Source organism: Channa argus, unplaced genomic scaffold (genome assembly GCF_033026475.1).
Source record: "Channa argus isolate prfri unplaced genomic scaffold, Channa argus male v1.0 Contig013, whole genome shotgun sequence".
Taxonomy (NCBI): Eukaryota; Metazoa; Chordata; class Actinopteri; order Anabantiformes; family Channidae; genus Channa; species Channa argus.
The window spans coordinates 372,673-396,253 of NW_027125232.1; the positions used below are offsets into that span (position 1 = coordinate 372,673).

The 23,581-nt window shown below is 40.6% G+C and overlaps 5 non-coding genes across 5 annotated transcripts; all 5 read left to right on the plus strand.

The window, feature by feature from the left end:
* Nucleotides 1–172: 172 nt before the first annotated feature.
* On the plus strand, nucleotides 173–245 carry trnar-ccu (transfer RNA arginine (anticodon CCU)). The gene has a single exon. It is a non-coding gene; the product is annotated as a tRNA-Arg (tRNA).
* A 4,685-nt stretch (nucleotides 246–4,930) lies between these two features.
* On the plus strand, nucleotides 4,931–5,003 carry trnar-ccu (transfer RNA arginine (anticodon CCU)). The gene has a single exon. It is a non-coding gene; the product is annotated as a tRNA-Arg (tRNA).
* A 6,704-nt stretch (nucleotides 5,004–11,707) lies between these two features.
* Nucleotides 11,708–11,780, plus strand: trnar-ccu (transfer RNA arginine (anticodon CCU)). The gene has a single exon. It is a non-coding gene; the product is annotated as a tRNA-Arg (tRNA).
* A 7,411-nt stretch (nucleotides 11,781–19,191) lies between these two features.
* On the plus strand, nucleotides 19,192–19,264 carry trnar-ccu (transfer RNA arginine (anticodon CCU)). The gene has a single exon. It is a non-coding gene; the product is annotated as a tRNA-Arg (tRNA).
* A 3,436-nt stretch (nucleotides 19,265–22,700) lies between these two features.
* Nucleotides 22,701–22,773, plus strand: trnar-ccu (transfer RNA arginine (anticodon CCU)). The gene has a single exon. It is a non-coding gene; the product is annotated as a tRNA-Arg (tRNA).
* Nucleotides 22,774–23,581: the final 808 nt, after the last annotated feature.

Consider the following 23,581-nt stretch of genomic DNA (forward strand, 5'->3'; position numbering starts at 1 on the left):
TGTTTCACATCTTTTTCTTTGCACTTTTAAAAATTTCCCTTCTACTCACAATATCTACTGCATTTGGGGCCATTATTGTGTTACCCAAAGCCAACATGGCATGTCTCACATTATGCTCTGTATAGGAAGCAACTGTTTGGTGGAAGAACTGATGAGTAAAGGTGTTTGAGATGCCCCAGTGGCCTAATGGATAAGGCACTGGCCTCCTAAGCCAGTGATTGTGGGTTCAAATCCCATCTGGGGTGGTTGACAGCAGAGTGGCGCAGCGGAAGCGTGCTGGGCCCATAACCCAGAGGTCGATGGATCGAAACCATCCTCTGCTACCTGTGTTTTGTAAGCTGACTTAGGGCCTTTACAACTTTTTAGTAAAGTGAACCAGATACAGAAAGTACATATTCACCTACTGTACAATTCCAGATGCATATCAGCTTGGGAATGCAATTTTTGTATATTTCACATTCTTTTCTCTGCTCTTTCAAATGCTTTCCTCCATCTTACTATACTAACTGCTTTTATTGTCATTATTGTGTTACCCAAAGGGTTCGAGTACCATCTGGGGTGGTTGACAGCAGAGTGGCGCAGCGGAAGCGTGCTGGGCCCATAACCCAGAGGTTGATGGATCAAAACCATCCTCTGCTAACTGTGTTTTGTAAGCTGACTTAGGGCCTTTACAACCTCTTAGTAAAGTGAACCAGATACAGAAAGTACATATTCACCTACTATACAATTCCAGATGCATATCAGCTTGGGAATGCAATTATTGTATATTTCACATTCTTTTCTCTGCTCTTTCAAATGCTTTCCTCCATCTTACTATACTAACTGCTTTTATTGTCATTATTGTGCTACCCAAAGGGTTCGAGTCCAATCTGGGGTACAATGCCAGTTTCATATCAGCATGGCAATCTAGTTTCTACGTGTTTCACATCTTTTTCTTTGCACTTTTAAAAATTTCCCTTCTACTCACTATATCTACTGCATTTGGGGCCATTATTGTGTTACCCAAAGCCAACATGGCATGTCTCACATTATGCTCTGTCTAGGAAGCAACTGTTTGGTGGAAGAACTGATGAGTAAAGGTGTTTGAGATGCCCCAGTGGCCTAATGGATAAGGCACTGGCGTTGAGTGAGGATTTTTAACTATAAGCTTTATCAAAAAGGAAAGTTTTAAGCCTAGTCTTAAAAGTAGAGAGGGTGTCTGCTCCACGAATTTGGATTGGAAGCTGGTTCCACAGGAGAGGAGCTTGATAGCTAAAGGCTCTGCCTCCCATTCTACTTTTGCAAACTCTGGGAACCACAAGTAGGCCAGTATTTTGGGATCGAAGTGGTCTAATTGGGCGATACAGGACTATGAGATCTTTTAAATATGATGGAGCTTGACCATTAAGAGCTTTGTATGTAAGGAGGAGGGTTTTGAACTCTATTCTAGATTTTATGGGAAGCCAATGAAGAGAAGCTAGTGAAGGTGAAATATGATCTCTCTTTCCTAATCCAGTCAGCACTCTTGCTGCAGCATTTTGGATTAATTGAAGGCTTTTTAGAGAGTTATTAGGACACCCCAGAAGTAGGGAATTACAGTAGTCCAACCTAGAAGTAACAAATGCATGGACAAGTTTTTCGGCATCACTTTGAGACAGGATGCTTCTAATTTTAGCAATGTTCCGTAGGTGGAAGAAGGCTGTTCTAGACATTTGTCTTTTATGTGACGTAAACGCCAAATCTTGGTCAAAGATAACTCCTAGGTTCCTCACCGTAGTACTAGAGGCCAAAGTTATGTCATCTAGAGTAACTATATTGTTAGACAGCATATTTCTCATGTTTTTAGGCCCAAAGAGGATGATTTCAGTTTTGTCTGAATTTAGAAGTAGGAAATTGTAGGACATCCAGTTCTTTATGTCTTTTAGACATGCTTCAAATTTGACTAATTGGTTAGTATCTTCTGGTTTCACAGATAAATAGAGCTGGGTATCATCTGCATATCAGTGGAAGTTTATGGAATGTTTCCTAATGATTTTGCCTAAAGGTGACATGTAGAGATTAAAAAGTATTGGTCCTAACACAGAGCCCTGTGGAACTCCATAGCTGACTTTGGTGCATAAAGAAGAGTCATCATTAACATGAACAAGTTGGAATCTGTCTGACAGATAAGATTTAAACCAATGTAATGTGGTTCCTTTAATCCCAAATCCATGTTCTAGTCTCTGTAATAAAATGTTGTGGTCAATGGTGTCAAATGCGGCACTAAGGTCTAGTAAGACGAGTACAGACACAAGTCCATTATCTGAAGCCAGGAGAAGATCATTGGAGACTTTTACCAGTGCTGTTTCTGTACTGTGATGAGCTCTAAATCCTGACTGAAAGTCTTCATACAAATTATTCCTGTAAAGGTGATCACATAATTGTTTTGCAACTACTTTTTCAAGGATTTTAGAAATAAACGGGAGATTTGATATTGGTCTATAGTTGGCTAAATCCCCTGGATCAAGACAAGGTTTTTTAAGTAATGGTTTGATTACAGCAACTTTATAGGCCTTTGGTACATAGCCAGTTTCTAAAGATAGGTTAATCAAATCTAATATGAAAGTGTCTATTAAAGGTAGAACATCTTTAAGCAATTTGGTTGGAACAGGGTCTAAAAGACATGTTGTTAGTTTTGAGGAGGCGGTAGTTGAACTTAGCTCAGTGAGATCTATGGGTGAAAAGCAGTCTAAGATGGATTGGGGCCTTATTGAGGATTCTATAGCTGTTGTACATGAAGATCTAGCCGTAATATTTGTAGGGAGGATCTGGTGAATCTTTTCCCTAATGGCTACAATTTTACTAGTAAAGAAAGTCATAAAGTCATTGCTGCTCAAAGTTAAGGGAATACTAGGCTCAACAGAACTATGGCTCTTAGTCAGCCTGGCTACAGTGCTGAACAGAAACCGGGGGTTGTTCTTGTTTTCCTCTATTAATGCGGAATAATATGCTGTTCTGGCATCACGGAGAGCTTTTTTGTATGTTTTTAAACTGTTTTTCCAGGCTAACCGGGATTCTTCTAAATTAGTGGAACGCCACTTCCTCTCTAACTTTCGTGTTGCCTGCTTTAAGCTGTGCATTTGTGAATTGTACCATGGAGGTCGGCTCCTCTGATTCACTGCCTTCTATTTCAAAGGGGCAACTGTATCTAGTATCCTACGCAGTGAGGCGGCAGAATCGTCAACTAAATAATCAATTTGCACAGGAGTAAGATGGCTACTCACCATAGTATTGACACATGGTGGTGAAAAAGATGAAGAAATAATTTCTTTAAATGTATTCACAGCATTTTCAGATAAACAACTGCTGTAGTGGAATTTTTTCCTAACTGCTGTATAGTCCGTTATTGTAAATTCAAATGTTATTAGAAAATGGTCAGACAGAAGAGAATTATGAGGAAATACTATTAAATTATCAGTTTCAATGCCATATGTAAGGACAAGGTCTAACGTGTGACTAAAACAATGAGTGGGTTTATTTACATTTTGGGAAAAACCAATTGAATCTAATAATGAATTAAACGCAGTGCTCAGACAGTTACTGTCAGCATCTACATGAATGTTAAAGTCACCCACTATAATGACTTTATCTGTACTAAGCACTAAATCAGATAGAAAATCAGAAAATTCAATCAAAAACTCTGAATAAGGGACTGGAGGACGGTACACGATATCCAATAATAGTGGTTTTTGAGTTTTCCAGTTTGGGTGTGAAAGGCTAAGAGTAAGACTCTCAAATGAGGTATAACTATGTTTAGGTCTAGGAATTATTGATAAGCTAGAGTGAAATATTGCTGCTACTCCTCCACCTCGGCCTGTGCATCTAGGAACATGATAATTAATATGACTTTGGGGGGTTGACTCATTTAAACTGACATATTCTTCCTGCTGCAACCACGTTTCAGTGAGACAAAATAAACCAATTTGATGATCATTTATCAAGTCATTTACTAACAAAGATTTAGAAGAGAGAGATCTGATATTTAATAATCCACATTTGAAAGTTTTGGGTTTTGGTTCAGTATGAGCAGTTGTATTACCCAAAGGGTTCGAGTCCAATCTGGTTTGGTTCAAAGCAGAGTGGCGCAGCGGAAGCGTGCTGGGCCCATAACCCAGAGGTCGATGGATCGAAACCATCCTCTGCTAACTGTGTTTTGTAAGCTGACTTAGGACCTTTACAACCTTTTAGTAAAGTGAACCAGATACAGAAAGTACATATTCACCTACTGTACAATTCCAGATGCATATGAGCTTGGGAATGCAATTTTTGTATATTTCACATTCTTTTCTCTGCTCTTTCAAATGCTTTCCTCCATCTTACTATACTAACTGCTTTTATTGTCATTATTGTGTTAACCAAAGGGTTCGAGTCCCATCTGGAGTGGTTGACAGCAGAGTGGCGCAGCGGAAGCGTGCTGGGCCCATAACCCAAAGGTCGACGGTTCGAAACTATCCTCTGCTAACTGTGTTTTGTAAGCTGACTTAGGGCTTTTACAACATTTTAGTAAAGTGAACCAGATACAGAAAGTACATATTCACCTACTGTACAATTCCAGATGCATATCAGCTTGGGAATGCAATTATTATATATATCACATTCTTTTCTCTGCTCTTTCAAATGCTTTCCTCCATCTTACTATACTAACTGCTTTTATTGTCATTATTGTGTTACCCAAAGGGTTCGAGTCCAATCTGGGGTACAATGCCAGTTTCATATCAGCATTGGAAACTAGTTTCTATGTGTTTCACATCTTTTTCTTTGCACTTTTAAAAATTTCCCTTCTACTCACAATATCTACTGCATTTGGGGCCATTATTGTGTTACCCAAAGCCAACATGGCATGTCTCACATTATGCTCTGTATAGGAAGCAACTGTTTGGTGGAAGAACTGATGAGTAAAGGTGTTTGAGATGCCCCAGTGGCCTAATGGATAAGGCACTGGCCTCCTAAGCCAGTGATTGTGGGTTCAAATCCCATCTGGGGTGGTTGACAGCAGAGTGGCGCAGCGGAAGCGTGCTGGGCCCATAACCCAGAGGTCGATGGATCGAAACCATCCTCTGCTACCTGTGTTTTGTAAGCTGACTTAGGGCCTTTACAACTTTTTAGTAAAGTGAACCAGATACAGAAAGTACATATTCACCTACTGTACAATTCCAGATGCATATCAGCTTGGGAATGCAATTTTTGTATATTTCACATTCTTTTCTCTGCTCTTTCAAATGCTTTCCTCCATCTTACTATACTAACTGCTTTTATTGTCATTATTGTATTACCCAAAGGGTTCGAGTGAAATCTGGTGTGGTTCAAAGCAGAGTGGCGCAGCGGAAGCGTGCTGGGCCCATAACCCAGAGGGCGATGAATCGAAACCATCCTCTGCTAACTGTGTTTTGTAAGGGTATTTAAGGCCTTTACAATGTCTTAGTAAAATGAACCAGATACAGACAGTACATATTCATCTACTGTACAATTCCAGATGCATATCAGCTTGGGAATGCAATTTTTGTATATTTCACATTCTTTTCTCTGCTCTTTCAAATGCTTTCCTCCATCTTACTATACTAACTGCTTTTATTGTCATTATTGTGTTACCCAAAGGGTTCGAGTACCATCTGGGGTGGTTGACAGCAGAGTGGCGCAGCGGAAGCGTGCTGGGCCCATAACCCAGAGGTTGATGGATCAAAACCATCCTCTGCTAACTGTGTTTTGTAAGCTGACTTAGGGCCTTTACAACCTCTTAGTAAAGTGAACCAGATACAGAAAGTACATATTCACCTACTATACAATTCCAGATGCATATCAGCTTGGGAATGCAATTATTGTATATTTCACATTCTTTTCTCTGCTCTTTCAAATGCTTTCCTCCATCTTACTATACTAACTGCTTTTATTGTCATTATTGTGCTACCCAAAGGGTTCGAGTCCAATCTGGGGTACAATGCCAGTTTCATATCAGCATGGCAATCTAGTTTCTACGTGTTTCACATCTTTTTCTTTGCACTTTTAAAAATTTCCCTTCTACTCACTATATCTACTGCATTTGGGGCCATTATTGTGTTACCCAAAGCCAACATGGCATGTCTCACATTATGCTCTGTCTAGGAAGCAACTGTTTGGTGGAAGAACTGATGAGTAAAGGTGTTTGAGATGCCCCAGTGGCCTAATGGATAAGGCACTGGCGTTGAGTGAGGATTTTTAACTATAAGCTTTATCAAAAAGGAAAGTTTTAAGCCTAGTCTTAAAAGTAGAGAGGGTGTCTGCTCCACGAATTTGGATTGGAAGCTGGTTCCACAGGAGAGGAGCTTGATAGCTAAAGGCTCTGCCTCCCATTCTACTTTTGCAAACTCTGGGAACCACAAGTAGGCCAGTATTTTGGGATCGAAGTGGTCTAATTGGGCGATACAGGACTATGAGATCTTTTAAATATGATGGAGCTTGACCATTAAGAGCTTTGTATGTAAGGAGGAGGGTTTTGAACTCTATTCTAGATTTTATGGGAAGCCAATGAAGAGAAGCTAGTGAAGGTGAAATATGATCTCTCTTTCCTAATCCAGTCAGCACTCTTGCTGCAGCATTTTGGATTAATTGAAGGCTTTTTAGAGAGTTATTAGGACACCCCAGAAGTAGGGAATTACAGTAGTCCAACCTAGAAGTAACAAATGCATGGACAAGTTTTTCGGCATCACTTTGAGACAGGATGCTTCTAATTTTAGCAATGTTCCGTAGGTGGAAGAAGGCTGTTCTAGACATTTGTCTTTTATGTGACGTAAACGCCAAATCTTGGTCAAAGATAACTCCTAGGTTCCTCACCGTAGTACTAGAGGCCAAAGTTATGTCATCTAGAGTAACTATATTGTTAGACAGCATATTTCTCATGTTTTTAGGCCCAAAGAGGATGATTTCAGTTTTGTCTGAATTTAGAAGTAGGAAATTGTAGGACATCCAGTTCTTTATGTCTTTTAGACATGCTTCAAATTTGACTAATTGGTTAGTATCTTCTGGTTTCACAGATAAATAGAGCTGGGTATCATCTGCATATCAGTGGAAGTTTATGGAATGTTTCCTAATGATTTTGCCTAAAGGTGACATGTAGAGATTAAAAAGTATTGGTCCTAACACAGAGCCCTGTGGAACTCCATAGCTGACTTTGGTGCATAAAGAAGAGTCATCATTAACATGAACAAGTTGGAATCTGTCTGACAGATAAGATTTAAACCAATGTAATGTGGTTCCTTTAATCCCAAATCCATGTTCTAGTCTCTGTAATAAAATGTTGTGGTCAATGGTGTCAAATGCGGCACTAAGGTCTAGTAAGACGAGTACAGACACAAGTCCATTATCTGAAGCCAGGAGAAGATCATTGGAGACTTTTACCAGTGCTGTTTCTGTACTGTGATGAGCTCTAAATCCTGACTGAAAGTCTTCATACAAATTATTCCTGTAAAGGTGATCACATAATTGTTTTGCAACTACTTTTTCAAGGATTTTAGAAATAAACGGGAGATTTGATATTGGTCTATAGTTGGCTAAATCCCCTGGATCAAGACAAGGTTTTTTAAGTAATGGTTTGATTACAGCAACTTTATAGGCCTTTGGTACATAGCCAGTTTCTAAAGATAGGTTAATCAAATCTAATATGAAAGTGTCTATTAAAGGTAGAACATCTTTAAGCAATTTGGTTGGAACAGGGTCTAAAAGACATGTTGTTAGTTTTGAGGAGGCGGTAGTTGAACTTAGCTCAGTGAGATCTATGGGTGAAAAGCAGTCTAAGATGGATTGGGGCCTTATTGAGGATTCTATAGCTGTTGTACATGAAGATCTAGCCGTAATATTTGTAGGGAGGATCTGGTGAATCTTTTCCCTAATGGCTACAATTTTACTAGTAAAGAAAGTCATAAAGTCATTGCTGCTCAAAGTTAAGGGAATACTAGGCTCAACAGAACTATGGCTCTTAGTCAGCCTGGCTACAGTGCTGAACAGAAACCGGGGGTTGTTCTTGTTTTCCTCTATTAATGCGGAATAATATGCTGTTCTGGCATCACGGAGAGCTTTTTTGTATGTTTTTAAACTGTTTTTCCAGGCTAACCGGGATTCTTCTAAATTAGTGGAACACCACTTCCTCTCTAGCTTTCGTGTTGCCTGCTTTAAGCTGTGCATTTGTGAATTGTACCATGGAGGTCGGCTCCTCTGATTCACTGCCTTCTATTTCAAAGGGGCAACTGTATCTAGTATCCTACGCAGTGAGGCGGCAGAATCGTCAACTAAATAATCAATTTGCACAGGAGTAAGATGGCTACTCACCATAGTATTGACACATGGTGGTGAAAAAGATGAAGAAATAATTTCTTTAAATGTATTCACAGCATTTTCAGATAAACATCTGCTGTAGTGGAATTTTTTCCTAACTGCTGTATAGTCCGTTATTGTAAATTCAAATGTTATTAGAAAATGGTCAGACAGAAGAGAATTATGAGGAAATACTATTAAATTATCAGTTTCAATGCCATATGTAAGGACAAGGTCTAACGTGTGACTAAAACAATGAGTGGGTTTATTTACATTTTGGGAAAAACCAATTGAATCTAATAATGAATTAAACGCAGTGCTCAGACAGTTACTGTCAGCATCTACACGAATGTTAAAGTCACCCACTATAATGACTTTATCTGTACTAAGCACTAAATCAGATAGAAAATCAGAAAATTCAATCAAAAACTCTGAATAAGGGACTGGAGGACGGTACACGATAACCAATAATAGTGGTTTTTGAGTTTTCCAGTTTGGGTGTGAAAGGCTAAGAGTAAGACTCTCAAATGAGGTATAACTATGTTTAGGTCTAGGAATTATTGATAAGCTAGAGTGAAATATTGCTGCTACTCCTCCACCTCGGCCTGTGCATCTAGGAACATGATAATTAATATGACTTTGGGGGGTTGACTCATTTAAACTGACATATTCTTCCTGCTGCAACCACGTTTCAGTGAGACAAAATAAACCAATTTGATGATCATTTATCAAGTCATTTACTAACAAAGATTTAGAAGAGAGAGATCTGATGTTTAATAATCCACATTTAAAAGTTTTGGGTTTTGGTTCAGTATGAGCAGTTGTATTACCCAAAGGGTTCGAGTCCCATCTGGGGTGGTTGACAGCAGAGTGGCGCAGCTGAAGCGTGCTGGGCCCATAACCCAGAGGTCAATAGATTGAAACCATCCTTTGCTAACTGTGTTTTGTAAGCTGACTTAGGGCCTTTACAACCTTTAAGTAAAGTGATCCAGATACAGAAAGTACATATTCACCTACTGTAATATTCCAGATGCATATCAGCTTGGGAATGCAATTTTTGTATATTTCACATTCTTTTCTCTGCTCTTTCAAATGCTTTCCTCCATCTTACTATACTAACTGCTTTTATTGTCATTATTGTGTTACCCAAAGGGTTCGAGTCCAATCTGGCGTGGTTGAAAGCAGAGTGGCGCAGCGGAAGCGTGCTGGGCCCATAACCCAGAGGTCGATGGATCGAAACCATCCTCTGCTAACTGTGTTTTGTAAGCTGACTTAGGGCCTTTACAACCTTTTAGTAAAGTGAACCAGATACAGAAAGTACATATTCACCTACTGTACAATTCCAGATGCATATCAGCTTGGGAATGCAATTTTTGTATATTTCACATTCTTTTCTCTGCTCTTTCAAATGCTTTCCTCCATCTTACTATACTAACTGCTTTTATTGTCATTATTGTGTTACCCAAAGGGTTCGAGTCCAATCTGGCGTGGTTGAAAGCAGAGTGGCGCAGCGGAAGCGTGCTGGGCCCATAACCCAGAGGTCAATAGATTGAAACCATCCTTTGCTAACTGTGTTTTGTAAGCTGACTTAGGGCCTTTACAACCTTTAAGTAAAGTGATCCAGATACAGAAAGTACATATTCACCTACTGTAATATTCCAGATGCATATCAGCTTGGGAATGCAATTTTTGTATATTTCACATTCTTTTCTCTGCTCTTTCAAATGCTTTCCTCCATCTTACTATACTAACTGCTTTTATTGTCATTATTGTGTTACCCAAAGGGTTCGAGTCCAATCTGGGGTACAATGCCAGTTTCATATCAGCATGGCAATCTAGTTTCTACGTGTTTCACATCTTTTTCTTTGCACTTTTAAAAATATCCCTTCCACTGTTATGCTGATGATACCCAGCTATATTTATATATGGAACCAGATGAAAATAATCAGTTAATAAAGCTTCAAGCATGCCTACAAGACATAAAGGCCTGGATGTCCCACAATTTTTTACTTTTAAACTCAGACAAAACTGAATTCATAGTATTTGGGCCCAAAAATCTCAGAGATATGATGTCCAACCATATTGTTACACTAGATGGCATAAGCCTGGCCTCCAGTACTACTGCAAGGAACCTTGGAGTTATGTTTGATCAGGATCTGTCCTTTAACTCACATATAAAACAAATCTCTAGAACAGCCTTCTTCCACCTACGGAACATTGCCAAAATTAGGAGCATCCTGTCTCAAAGTGATGCCGAAAAACTGGTCCATGCATTTGTTACCTCTAGGTTTGACTACTGTAATTCCCTACTTTCAGGATGCCCCAGTAACTCCCTAAAGAGCCTGCAATTAATCCAAAATGCTGCAGCAAGAGTGCTGACTGGAACTAGCAAGAGAGATCATATTTCACCTTCACTAGCTTCTCTCCATTGGCTTCCAATTAAATGTAGAATAGAATTTGAAACCCTGCTTCTTACATATAAAGCTCTGAATGGTCAGGCTCCATCATATTTAGACCTCATAGCACCATATCATCCCAGTAGACCACTTTGCTCTCAGAATGCAGGCCTACTTGTGGTTCCCAGAATTTCCAAAAGTAGAATGGGAGGTAGAGCCTTTAGCTATCAAGCTCCTCTCTTGTGAAACCAGCTCCCAGTTCAGATTCGGGAAGCAGACAGCCTCTCTACTTTTAAGTCTAGGCTTAAAACCTTCCTTTTTAATAAAGCATATAGTTATTTATAGTTATGCTGCCATAGGCTTAGACTGCTGGGGGACCCACCCCCCAATGCACTGAGCTCCTTTCCTCCTCTTGACCATCTCTCCTCTCCTCTCATCCCGCAATTGTCACCACTGTATGTCATTAACTCTGTGTGTTCTCTCCCGTAGTTGTCTTTGTCATCCTCTGTCCCCTTCTCTCTGTCCCTTTCTGCAGGTGTCCACCGGCTTTGAAGCTGTGTGTCTTCCAGCGTGAAGCTACTGGTCCTACCAATCTGCCCAATGTTTTGTTGTTGCTTTTTGTTGCTCTGTTCTTTTCCCTCTCCCCTTTCCACTCACCCCAACCGGTCGAGGCAAATGGCCGTCCACCCTGAGCCTGGTTCTGCTGGAGGTTTCTTCCGTTAAAGGGAGTTTTTCCTCTCCACTGTTGCCTATGGCTTGCTCCAGGGGGAATTGTTGGGTTCTCTTTATATATCTTTATAATCTTGACTTTATTCTGTAAAGTGCCCTGAGATGACTTTGTTGTGAATTGGCACTATATAAATAAAGTTGAATTGAATTGAACTCACTATATCTACTGCATATGGGGCCATTATTGTGTTACCCAAAGCCAACATGGCATGTCTCACATTATGCTCTGTATAGGAAGCAACTGTTTGGTGGAAGAACTGATGAGTAAAGGTGATTGAGATGCCCCAGTGGCCTAATGGATAAGGCACTGGCCTCCTAAGCCAGGGATTGTGGGTTCAAGTCCCATCTGGGGTGGTTGACAGCAGAGTGGCGCAGCGGAAGCGTGCTGGGCCCATAACCCAGAGGTCGATGGATCGAAACCATCCTCTGCTAACTGTGTTTTGTAAGCTGACTTAGGGCCTTTACAACCTCTTAGTAAAGTGAACCAGATACAGAAAGTACATATTCACCTACTATACAATTCCAGATGCATATCAGCTTGGGAATGCAATTATTGTATATTTCACATTCTTTTCTCTGCTCTTTCAAATGCTTTCCTCCATCTTACTATACTAACTGCTTTTATTGTCATTATTGTGCTACCCAAAGGGTTCGAGTCCAATCTGGGGTACAATGCCAGTTTCATATCAGCATGGCAATCTAGTTTCTACGTGTTTCACATCTTTTTCTTTGCACTTTTAAAAATTTCCCTTCTACTCACTATATCTACTGCATTTGGGGCCATTATTGTGTTACCCAAAGCCAACATGGCATGTCTCACATTATGCTCTGTCTAGGAAGCAACTGTTTGGTGGAAGAACTGATGAGTAAAGGTGTTTGAGATGCCCCAGTGGCCTAATGGATAAGGCACTGGCGTTGAGTGAGGATTTTTAACTATAAGCTTTATCAAAAAGGAAAGTTTTAAGCCTAGTCTTAAAAGTAGAGAGGGTGTCTGCTCCCCGAATTTGGATTGGAAGCTGGTTCCACAGGAGAGGAGCTTGATAGCTAAAGGCTCTGCCTCCCATTCTACTTTTGCAAACTCTGGGAACCACAAGTAGGCCAGTATTTTGGGATCGAAGTGGTCTAATTGGGCGATACAGGACTATGAGATCTATTAAATATGATGGAGCTTGACCATTAAGAGCTTTGTATGTAAGGAGGAGGGTTTTGAACTCTATTCTAGATTTTATGGGAAGCCAATGAAGAGAAGCTAGTGAAGGTGAAATATGATCTCTCTTTCCTAATCCAGTCAGCACTCTTGCTGCAGCATTTTGGATTAATTGAAGGCTTTTTAGAGAGTTATTAGGACACCCCAGAAGTAGGGAATTACAGTAGTCCAACCTAGAAGTAACAAATGCATGGACAAGTTTTTCGGCATCACTTTGAGACAGGATGCTTCTAATTTTAGCAATGTTCCGTAGGTGGAAGAAGGCTGTTCTAGACATTTGTCTTTTATGTGACGTAAACGCCAAATCTTGGTCAAAGATAACTCCAAGGTTCCTCACCGTAGTACTAGAGGCCAAAGTTATGTCATCTAGAGTAACTATATTGTTAGACAGCATATTTCTCATGTTTTTAGGCCCAAAGAGGATGATTTCAGTTTTGTCTGAATTTAGAAGTAGGAAATTGTAGGACATCCAGTTCTTTATGTCTTTTAGACATGCTTCAAATTTGACTAATTGGTTAGTATCTTCTGGTTTCACAGATAAATAGAGCTGGGTATCATCTGCATATCAGTGGAAGTTTATGGAATGTTTCCTAATGATTTTGCCTAAAGGTGACATGTAGAGATTAAAAAGTATTGGTCCTAACACAGAGCCCTGTGGAACTCCATAGCTGACTTTGGTGCATAAAGAAGAGTCATCATTAACATGAACAAGTTGGAATCTGTCTGACAGATAAGATTTAAACCAATGTAATGTGGTTCCTTTAATCCCAAATCCATGTTCTAGTCTCTGTAATAAAATGTTGTGGTCAATGGTGTCAAATGCGGCACTAAGGTCTAGTAAGACGAGTACAGACACAAGTCCATTATCTGAAGCCAGGAGAAGATCATTGGAGACTTTTACCAGTGCTGTTTCTGTACTGTGATGAGCTCTAAATCCTGACTGAAAGTCTTCATACAAATTATTCCTGTAAAGGTGATCACATAATTGTTTTGCAACTACTTTTTCAAGGATTTTAGAAATAAACGGGAGATTTGATATTGGTCTATAGTTGGCTAAATCCCCTGGATCAAGACAAGGTTTTTTAAGTAATGGTTTGATTACAGCAACTTTATAGGCCTTTGGTACATAGCCAGTTTCTAAAGATAGGTTAATCAAATCTAATATGAAAGTGTCTATTAAAGGTAGAACATCTTTAAGCAATTTGGTTGGAACAGGGTCTAAAAGACATGTTGTTAGTTTTGAGGAGGCGGTAGTTGAACTTAGCTCAGTGAGATCTATGGGTGAAAAGCAGTCTAAGATGGATTGGGGCCTTATTGAGGATTCTATAGCTGTTGTACATGAAGATCTAGCCGTAATATTTGTAGGGAGGATCTGGTGAATCTTTTCCCTAATGGCTACAATTTTACTAGTAAAGAAAGTCATAAAGTCATTGCTGCTCAAAGTTAAGGGAATACTAGGCTCAACAGAACTATGGCTCTTAGTCAGCCTGGCTACAGTGCTGAACAGAAACCGGGGGTTGTTCTTGTTTTCCTCTATTAATGCGGAATAATATGCTGTTCTGGCATCACGGAGAGCTTTTTTGTATGTTTTTAAACTGTTTTTCCAGGCTAACCGGGATTCTTCTAAATTAGTGGAACACCACTTCCTCTCTAGCTTTCGTGTTGCCTGCTTTAAGCTGTGCATTTGTGAATTGTACCATGGAGGTCGGCTCCTCTGATTCACTGCCTTCTATTTCAAAGGGGCAACTGTATCTAGTATCCTACGCAGTGAGGCGGCAGAATCGTCAACTAAATAATCAATTTGCACAGGAGTAAGATGGCTACTCACCATAGTATTGACACATGGTGGTGAAAAAGATGAAGAAATAATTTCTTTAAATGTATTCACAGCATTTTCAGATAAACATCTGCTGTAGTGGAATTTTTTCCTAACTGCTGTATAGTCCGTTATTGTAAATTCAAATGTTATTAGAAAATGGTCAGACAGAAGAGAATTATGAGGAAATACTATTAAATTATCAGTTTCAATGCCATATGTAAGGACAAGGTCTAACGTGTGACTAAAACAATGAGTGGGTTTATTTACATTTTGGGAAAAACCAATTGAATCTAATAATGAATTAAACGCAGTGCTCAGACAGTTACTGTCAGCATCTACATGAATGTTAAAGTCACCCACTATAATGACTTTATCTGTACTAAGCACTAAATCAGATAGAAAATCAGAAAATTCAATCAAAAACTCTGAATAAGGGACTGGAGGACGGTACACGATAACAAATAATAGTGGTTTTTGAGTTTTCCAGTTTGGGTGTGAAAGGCTAAGAGTAAGACTCTCAAATGAGGTATAACTATGTTTAGGTCTAGGAATTATTGATAAGCTAGAGTGAAATATTGCTGCTACTCCTCCACCTCGGCCTGTGCATCTAGGAACATGATAATTAATATGACTTTGGGGGGTTGACTCATTTAAACTGACATATTCTTCCTGCTGCAACCACGTTTCAGTGAGACAAAATAAACCAATTTGATGATCATTTATCAAGTCATTTACTAACAAAGATTTAGAAGAGAGAGATCTGATGTTTAATAATCCACATTTAAAAGTTTTGGGTTTTGGTTCAGTATGAGCAGTTGTATTACCCAAAGGGTTCGAGTCCAATCTGGTGTGGTTCAAAGCAGAGTGGCGCAGCGGAAGCGTGCTGGGCCCATAACCCAGAGGTCGATGGATCGAAACCATCCTCTGCTAACTGTGTTTTGTAAGCTGACTTAGGGCCTTTACAACATTTTAGTAAAGTGAACCAGATACAGAAAGTACATATTCACCTACTGTACAATTCCAGATGCATATGAGCTTGGGAATGCAATTTATGTATATTTCACATTCTTTTCTCTGCTCTTTCAAATGCTTTCCTCCATCTTACTATACTAACTGCTTTTATTGTCATTATTGTGTTACCCAAAGGGTTCGAGTCCCATCTGGGGTGGTTGACAGCAGAGTGGCTCAGCGGAAGCTTGCTGGGCCCATAACCCAAAGGTCGATGGTTCGAAACTCTCCTCTGCTAACTGTGTTTTGTAAGCTGACTTAGGGCCTTTACAACCTTTTAGTAAAGTGAACCAGATACAGAAAGTACATATTCACCTACTGTAATATTCCAGATGCATATCAGCTTGGGAATGCAATTTTTGTATATTTCACATTCTTTTCTCTGCTCTTTCAAATGCTTTCCTCCATCTTACTATACTAACTGCTTTTATTGTCATTATTGTGTTACCCAAAGGGTTCGAGTCCAATCTGGGGTACAATGCCAGTTTCATATCAGCATGGCATTCTAGTTTCTACGTGTTTCACATCTTTTTCTTTGCACTTTTAAAAATTTCCCTTCTACTCACTATATCTACTGCATTTGGGGCCATTATTGTGTTACCCAAAGCCAACATGGCATGGCTCACATTATGCTCTGTATAGGAAGCAACTGTTTGGTGGAAGAACTGATGAGTAAAGGTGTTTGAGATGCCCCAGTGGCCTATTGGATAAGGCACTGGCCTCCTAAGCCAGGGATTGTGGGTTCAAGTCCTATCTGGGGTGGTTGACAGCAGAGTGGTACAGCGGAAGCGTGCTGGACCCATAACCCAGAGGTCGATGGATCGAAACCATCCTCTGCTAACTGTGTTTTGTAAGCTGACTTAGGGCCTTTACAACCTTTTAGTAAACTGAACCAGATACAGAAAGTAAATATTCACCTCCTGTACAATTCCAGATGCATATCAGCTTGGGAATGCAATTTTTGTATATTTCAAATTCCTTTCTCTGCTCTTTTAAATGGTTTCCTCCATCTTACTATACTAACTGCTTTTATTGTCATTATTGTGTTACCCAAAGGGTTCGAGTCCAATCTGGGGTACAATGCCAGTTTCATATCAGCATTGGAAACTAGTTTCTATGTGTTTCACATCTTTTTCTTTGCACTTTTAAAAATTTCCCTTCTACTCACTATATCTACTACATTTGGGGCCATTATTGTGTTACCCAAAGGGTTCGAGTCCAATCTGGTGTACAATGCCAGTTTCATCTCAGCATGGCAATCTAGTTTCTACGTATTTCACATCTTTTCCCTTCTACTCACTATATCTACTGCATTTGGGGCCATTACTGTGTTACCCAAAGCCAACATGGCATGTCTCACATTATGCTCTGTATAGGAAGCAACTGTTAGTTGGAAGAACTGAGGAGTAAAGGTGTTTGTGATGCCCCAGTGGCCTAATGGATAATGCACTGGCCTCCTAAGCCAGGGATTGTGGGTTCGAGTCCCATCTGGGGTGGTTGACAGCAGAGTAGCGCAGCAAAAGCGTGCTGGGCCCATAACCCAGAGGTCAATAGATTGAAACCATCCTTTGCTAACTGTGTTTTGTAAGCTGACTTAGGGCCTTTACAACCTTTAAGTAAAGTGATCCAGATACAGAAAGTACATATTCACCTACTGTAATATTCCAGATGCATATCAGCTTGGGAATGCAATTTTTGTATATTTCACATTCTTTTCTCTGCTCTTTCAAATGCTTTCCTCCATCTTACTATACTAACTGCTTTTATTGTCATTATTGTGTTACCCAAAGGGTTCGAGTCCAATCTGGCGTGGTTGAAAGCAGAGTGGCGCAGCGGAAGCGTGCTGGGCCCATAACCCAGAGGTCAATAGATTGAAACTATCCTTTGCTAACTGTGTTTTGTAAGCTGACTTAGGGCCTTTACAACCTTTAAGTAAAGTGATCCAGATACAGAAAGTACATATTCACCTACTGTAATATTCCAGATGCATATCAGCTTGGGAATGCAATTTTTGTATATTTCAAATTCTTTTCTCTGCTCTTTCAAATGCTTTCCTCCATCTTACTATACTAACTGCTTTTATTGTCATTATTGTGTTACCCAAAGGGTTCGAGTCCAATCTGGGGTACAATGCCAGTTTCATATCAGCATGGCAATCTAGTTTCTACGTGTTTCACATCTTTTTCTTTGCACTTTTAAAAATATCCCTTCCACTGTTATGCTGATGATACCCAGCTATATTTATATATGGAACCAGATGAAAATAATCAGTTAATAAAGCTTCAAGCATGCCTACAAGACATAAAGGCCTGGATGTCCCACAATTTTTTACTTTTAAACTCAGACAAAACTGAATTCATAGTATTTGGGCCCAAAAATCTCAGAGATATGATGTCCAACCATATTGTTACACTAGATGGCATAAGCCTGGCCTCCAGTACTACTGCAAGGAACCTTGGAGTTATGTTTGATCAGGATCTGTCCTTTAACTCACATATAAAACAAATCTCTAGAACAGCCTTCTTCCACCTACGGAACATTGCCAAAATTAGGAGCATCCTGTCTCAAAGTGATGCCGAAAAACTGGTCCATGCATTTGTTACCTCTAGGTTTGACTACTGTAATTCCCTACTTTCAGGATGCCCCAGTAACTCCCTAAAGAGCCTGCAATTAATCCAAAATGCTGCAGCAAGAGTGCTGACTGGAACTAGCAAGAGAGATCATATTTCACCTTCACTAGCTTCTCTCCATTGGCTTCCAATTAAATGTAGAATAGAATTTGAAACCCTGCTTCTTACATATAAAGCTCTGAATGGTCAGGCTCCATCATATTTAGAAGACCTCATAGCACCATATCATCCCAGTAGACCACTTTGCTCTCAGAATGCAGGCCTACTTGTGGTTCCCAGAATTTCCAAAAGTAGAATGGGAGGTAGAGCCTTTAGCTATCAAGCTCCTCTCTTGTGAAACCAGCTCCCAGTTCAGATTCGGGAAGCAGACAGCCTCTCTACTTTTAAGTCTAGGCTTAAAACCTTCCTTTTTAATAAAGCATATAGTTATTTATAGTTATGCTGCCATAGGCTTAGACTGCTGGGGGACCCACCCCCCAATGCACTGAGCTCCTTTCCTCCTCTTGACCATCTCTCCTCTCCTCTCATCCCGCAATTGTCACCACTGTATGTCATTAACTCTGTGTGTTCTCTCCCGTAGTTGTCTTTGTCATCCTCTGTCCCCTTCTCTCTGTCCCTTTCTGCAGGTGTCCCCCGGCTTTGAAGCTGTGTGTCTTCCAGCGTGAAGCTACTGGTCCTACCAATCTGCCCAATGTTTTGTTGTTGCTTTTTGTTGCTCTGTTCTTTTCCCTCTCCCCTTTCCACTCACCCCAACCGGTCGAGGCAAATGGCCGTCCACCCTGAGCCTGGTTCTGCTGGAGGTTTCTTCCGTTAAAGGGAGTTTTTCCTCTCCACTGTTGCCTATGGCTTGCTCCAGGGGGAATTGTTGGGTTCTCTTTATATATCTTTATAATCTTGACTTTATTCTGTAAAGTGCCCTGAGATGACTTTGTTGTGAATTGGCACTATATAAATAAAGTTGAATTGAATTGAACTCACTATATCTACTGCATATGGGGCCATTATTGTGTTACCCAAAGCCAACATGGCATGTCTCACATTATGCTCTGTATAGGAAGCAACTGTTTGGTGGAAGAACTGATGAGTAAAGGTGATTGAGATGCCCCAGTGGCCTAATGGATAAGGCACTGGCCTCCTAAGCCAGGGATTGTGGGTTCAAGTCCCATCTGGGGTGGTTGACAGCAGAGTGGCGCAGCGGAAGCGTGCTGGGCCCATAACCCAGAGGTCGATGGATCGAAACCATCCTCTGCTAACTGTGTTTTGTAAGCTGACTTAGGGCCTTTACAACCTCTTAGTAAAGTGAACCAGATACAGAAAGTACATATTCACCTACTATACAATTCCAGATGCATATCAGCTTGGGAATGCAATTATTGTATATTTCACATTCTTTTCTCTGCTCTTTCAAATGCTTTCCTCCATCTTACTATACTAACTGCTTTTATTGTCATTATTGGTCTACCCAAAGGGTTCGAGTCCAATCTGGGGTACAATGCCAGTTTCATATCAGCATGGCAATCTAGTTTCTACGTGTTTCACATCTTTTTCTTTGCACTTTTAAAAATTTCCCTTCTACTCACTATATCTACTGCATTTGGGGCCATTATTGTGTTACCCAAAGCCAACATGGCATGTCTCACATTATGCTCTGTCTAGGAAGCAACTGTTTGGTGGAAGAACTGATGAGTAAAGGTGTTTGAGAGGCCCCAGTGGCCTAATGGATAAGGCACTGGCCTCTTAAGCCAGGGATTGTCGGTTCAAGTCCCATCTGGGGTGGTTGACAGCAGAGTGGCGCAGCGGAAGCGTGCTGGGCCCATAACCCAGAGGTCGATGGATCGAAACCATCCTCTGCTAACTGTGTTTTGTAAGCTGACTTAGGGCCTTTACAACCTCTTAGTAAAGTGAACCAGATACAGAAAGTACATATTCACCTACTATACAATTCCAGATGCATATCAGCTTGGGAATGCAATTATTGTATATTTCACATTCTTTTCTCTGCTCTTTCAAATGCTTTCCTCCATCTTACTATACTAACTGCTTTTATTGTCATTATTGGTCTACCCAAAGGGTTCGAGTCCAATCTGGGGTACAATGCCAGTTTCATATCAGCATGGCAATCTAGTTTCTACGTGTTTCACATCTTTTTCTTTGCACTTTTAAAAATTTCCCTTCTACTCACTATATCTACTGCATTTGGGGCCATTATTGTGTTACCCAAAGCCAACATGGCATGTCTCACATTATGCTCTGTCTAGGAAGCAACTGTTTGGTGGAAGAACTGATGAGTAAAGGTGTTTGAGAGGCCCCAGTGGCCTAATGGATAAGGCACTAGCCTCCTAAGCCAGGGATTGTGGGTTCAAGTCCCATCTGGGGTGGTTGACAGCAGAGTGGCGCAGCGGAAGCGTGCTGGGCCCATAACCCAGAGGTCGATGGATCGAAACCATCCTCTGCTAACTGTGTTTTGTAAGCTGACTTAGGGCCTTTGCAACTTTTTAGTAAAGTGAACCAGATACAGAATGTACATATTCACCTACTGTACAATTCCAGATGCATATCAGCTTGGGAATGCAATTTTTGTATATTTCACATTCTTTTCTCTGCTCTTTCAAATGCTTTCCTCAATCTTACTATACTAACTGCTTTTATTGTCATTATTGTGTTACCCAAAGGGTTCGAGTCCAATCTGGCGTGGTTGAAAGCAGAGTGGCGCAGCGGAAGCGTGCTGGGCCCATAACCCAGAGGTCAATAGATTGAAACCATCCTTTGCTAACTGTGTTTTGTAAGCTGACTTAGGGCCTTTACAACCTTTAAGTAAAGTGATCCAGATACAGAAAGTACATATTCACCTACTGTAATATTCCAGATGCATATCAGCTTGGGAATGCAATTTTTGTATATTTCACATTCTTTTCTCTGCTCTTTCAAATGCTTTCCTCCATCTTACTATACTAACTGCTTTTATTGTCATTATTGTGTTACCCAAAGGGTTCGAGTCCAATCTGGGGTACAATGCCAGTTTCATATCAGCATGGCAATCTAGTTTCTACGTGTTTCACATCTTTTTCTTTGCACTTTTAAAAATATCCCTTCCACTGTTATGCTGATGATACCCAGCTATATTTATATATGGAACCAGATGAAAATAATCAGTTAATAAAGCTTCAAGCATGCCTACAAGACATAAAGGCCTGGATGTCCCACAATTTTTTACTTTTAAACTCAGACAAAACTGAATTCATAGTATTTGGGCCCAAAAATCTCAGAGATATGATGTCCAACCATATTGTTACACTAGATGGCATAAGCCTGGCCTCCAGTACTACTGCAAGGAACCTTGGAGTTATGTTTGATCAGGATCTGTCCTTTAACTCACATATAAAACAAATCTCTAGAACAGCCTTCTTCCACCTACGGAACATTGCCAAAATTAGGAGCATCCTGTCTCAAAGTGATGCCGAAAAACTGGTCCATGCATTTGTTACCTCTAGGTTTGACTACTGTAATTCCCTACTTTCAGGATGCCCCAGTAACTCCCTAAAGAGCCTGCAATTAATCCAAAATGCTGCAGCAAGAGTGCTGACTGGAACTAGCAAGAGAGATCATATTTCACCTTCACTAGCTTCTCTCCATTGGCTTCCAATTAAATGTAGAATAGAATTTGAAACCCTGCTTCTTACATATAAAGCTCTGAATGGTCAGGCTCCATCATATTTAGACCTCATAGCACCATATCATCCCAGTAGACCACTTTGCTCTCAGAATGCAGGCCTACTTGTGGTTCCCAGAATTTCCAAAAGTAGAATGGGAGGTAGAGCCTTTAGCTATCAAGCTCCTCTCTTGTGAAACCAGCTCCCAGTTCAGATTCGGGAAGCAGACAGCCTCTCTACTTTTAAGTCTAGGCTTAAAACCTTCCTTTTTAATAAAGCATATAGTTATTTATAGTTATGCTGCCATAGGCTTAGACTGCTGGGGGACCCACCCCCCAATGCACTGAGCTCCTTTCCTCCTCTTGACCATCTCTCCTCTCCTCTCATCCCGCAATTGTCACCACTGTATGTCATTAACTCTGTGTGTTCTCTCCCGTAGTTGTCTTTGTCATCCTCTGTCCCCTTCTCTCTGTCCCTTTCTGCAGGTGTCCCCCGGCTTTGAAGCTGTGTGTCTTCCAGCGTGAAGCTACTGGTCCTACCAATCTGCCCAATGTTTTGTTGTTGCTTTTTGTTGCTCTGTTCTTTTCCCTCTCCCCTTTCCACTCACCCCAACCGGTCGAGGCAAATGGCCGTCCACCCTGAGCCTGGTTCTGCTGGAGGTTTCTTCCGTTAAAGGGAGTTTTTCCTCTCCACTGTTGCCTATGGCTTGCTCCAGGGGGAATTGTTGGGTTCTCTTTATATATCTTTATAATCTTGACTTTATTCTGTAAAGTGCCCTGAGATGACTTTGTTGTGAATTGGCACTATATAAATAAAGTTGAATTGAATTGAACTCACTATATCTACTGCATATGGGGCCATTATTGTGTTACCCAAAGCCAACATGGCATGTCTCACATTATGCTCTGTATAGGAAGCAACTGTTTGGTGGAAGAACTGATGAGTAAAGGTGATTGAGATGCCCCAGTGGCCTAATGGATAAGGCACTGGCCTCCTAAGCCAGGGATTGTGGGTTCAAGTCCCATCTGGGGTGGTTGACAGCAGAGTGGCGCAGCGGAAGCGTGCTGGGCCCATAACCCAGAGGTCGATGGATCGAAACCATCCTCTGCTAACTGTGTTTTGTAAGCTGACTTAGGGCCTTTACAACCTCTTAGTAAAGTGAACCAGATACAGAAAGTACATATTCACCTACTATACAATTCCAGATGCATATCAGCTTGGGAATGCAATTATTGTATATTTCACATTCTTTTCTCTGCTCTTTCAAATGCTTTCCTCCATCTTACTATACTAACTGCTTTTATTGTCATTATTGTGCTACCCAAAGGGTTCGAGTCCAATCTGGGGTACAATGCCAGTTTCATATCAGCATGGCAATCTAGTTTCTACGTGTTTCACATCTTTTTCTTTGCACTTTTAAAAATTTCCCTTCTACTCACTATATCTACTGCATTTGGGGCCATTATTGTGTTACCCAAAGCCAACATGGCATGTCTCACATTATGCTCTGTCTAGGAAGCAACTGTTTGGTGGAAGAACTGATGAGTAAAGGTGTTTGAGATGCCCCAGTGGCCTAATGGATAAGGCACTGGCGTTGAGTGAGGATTTTTAACTATAAGCTTTATCAAAAAGGAAAGTTTTAAGCCTAGTCTTAAAAGTAGAGAGGGTGTCTGCTCCCCGAATTTGGATTGGAAGCTGGTTCCACAGGAGAGGAGCTTGATAGCTAAAGGCTCTGCCTCCCATTCTACTTTTGCAAACTCTGGGAACCACAAGTAGGCCAGTATTTTGGGATCGAAGTGGTCTAATTGGGCGATACAGGACTATGAGATCTATTAAATATG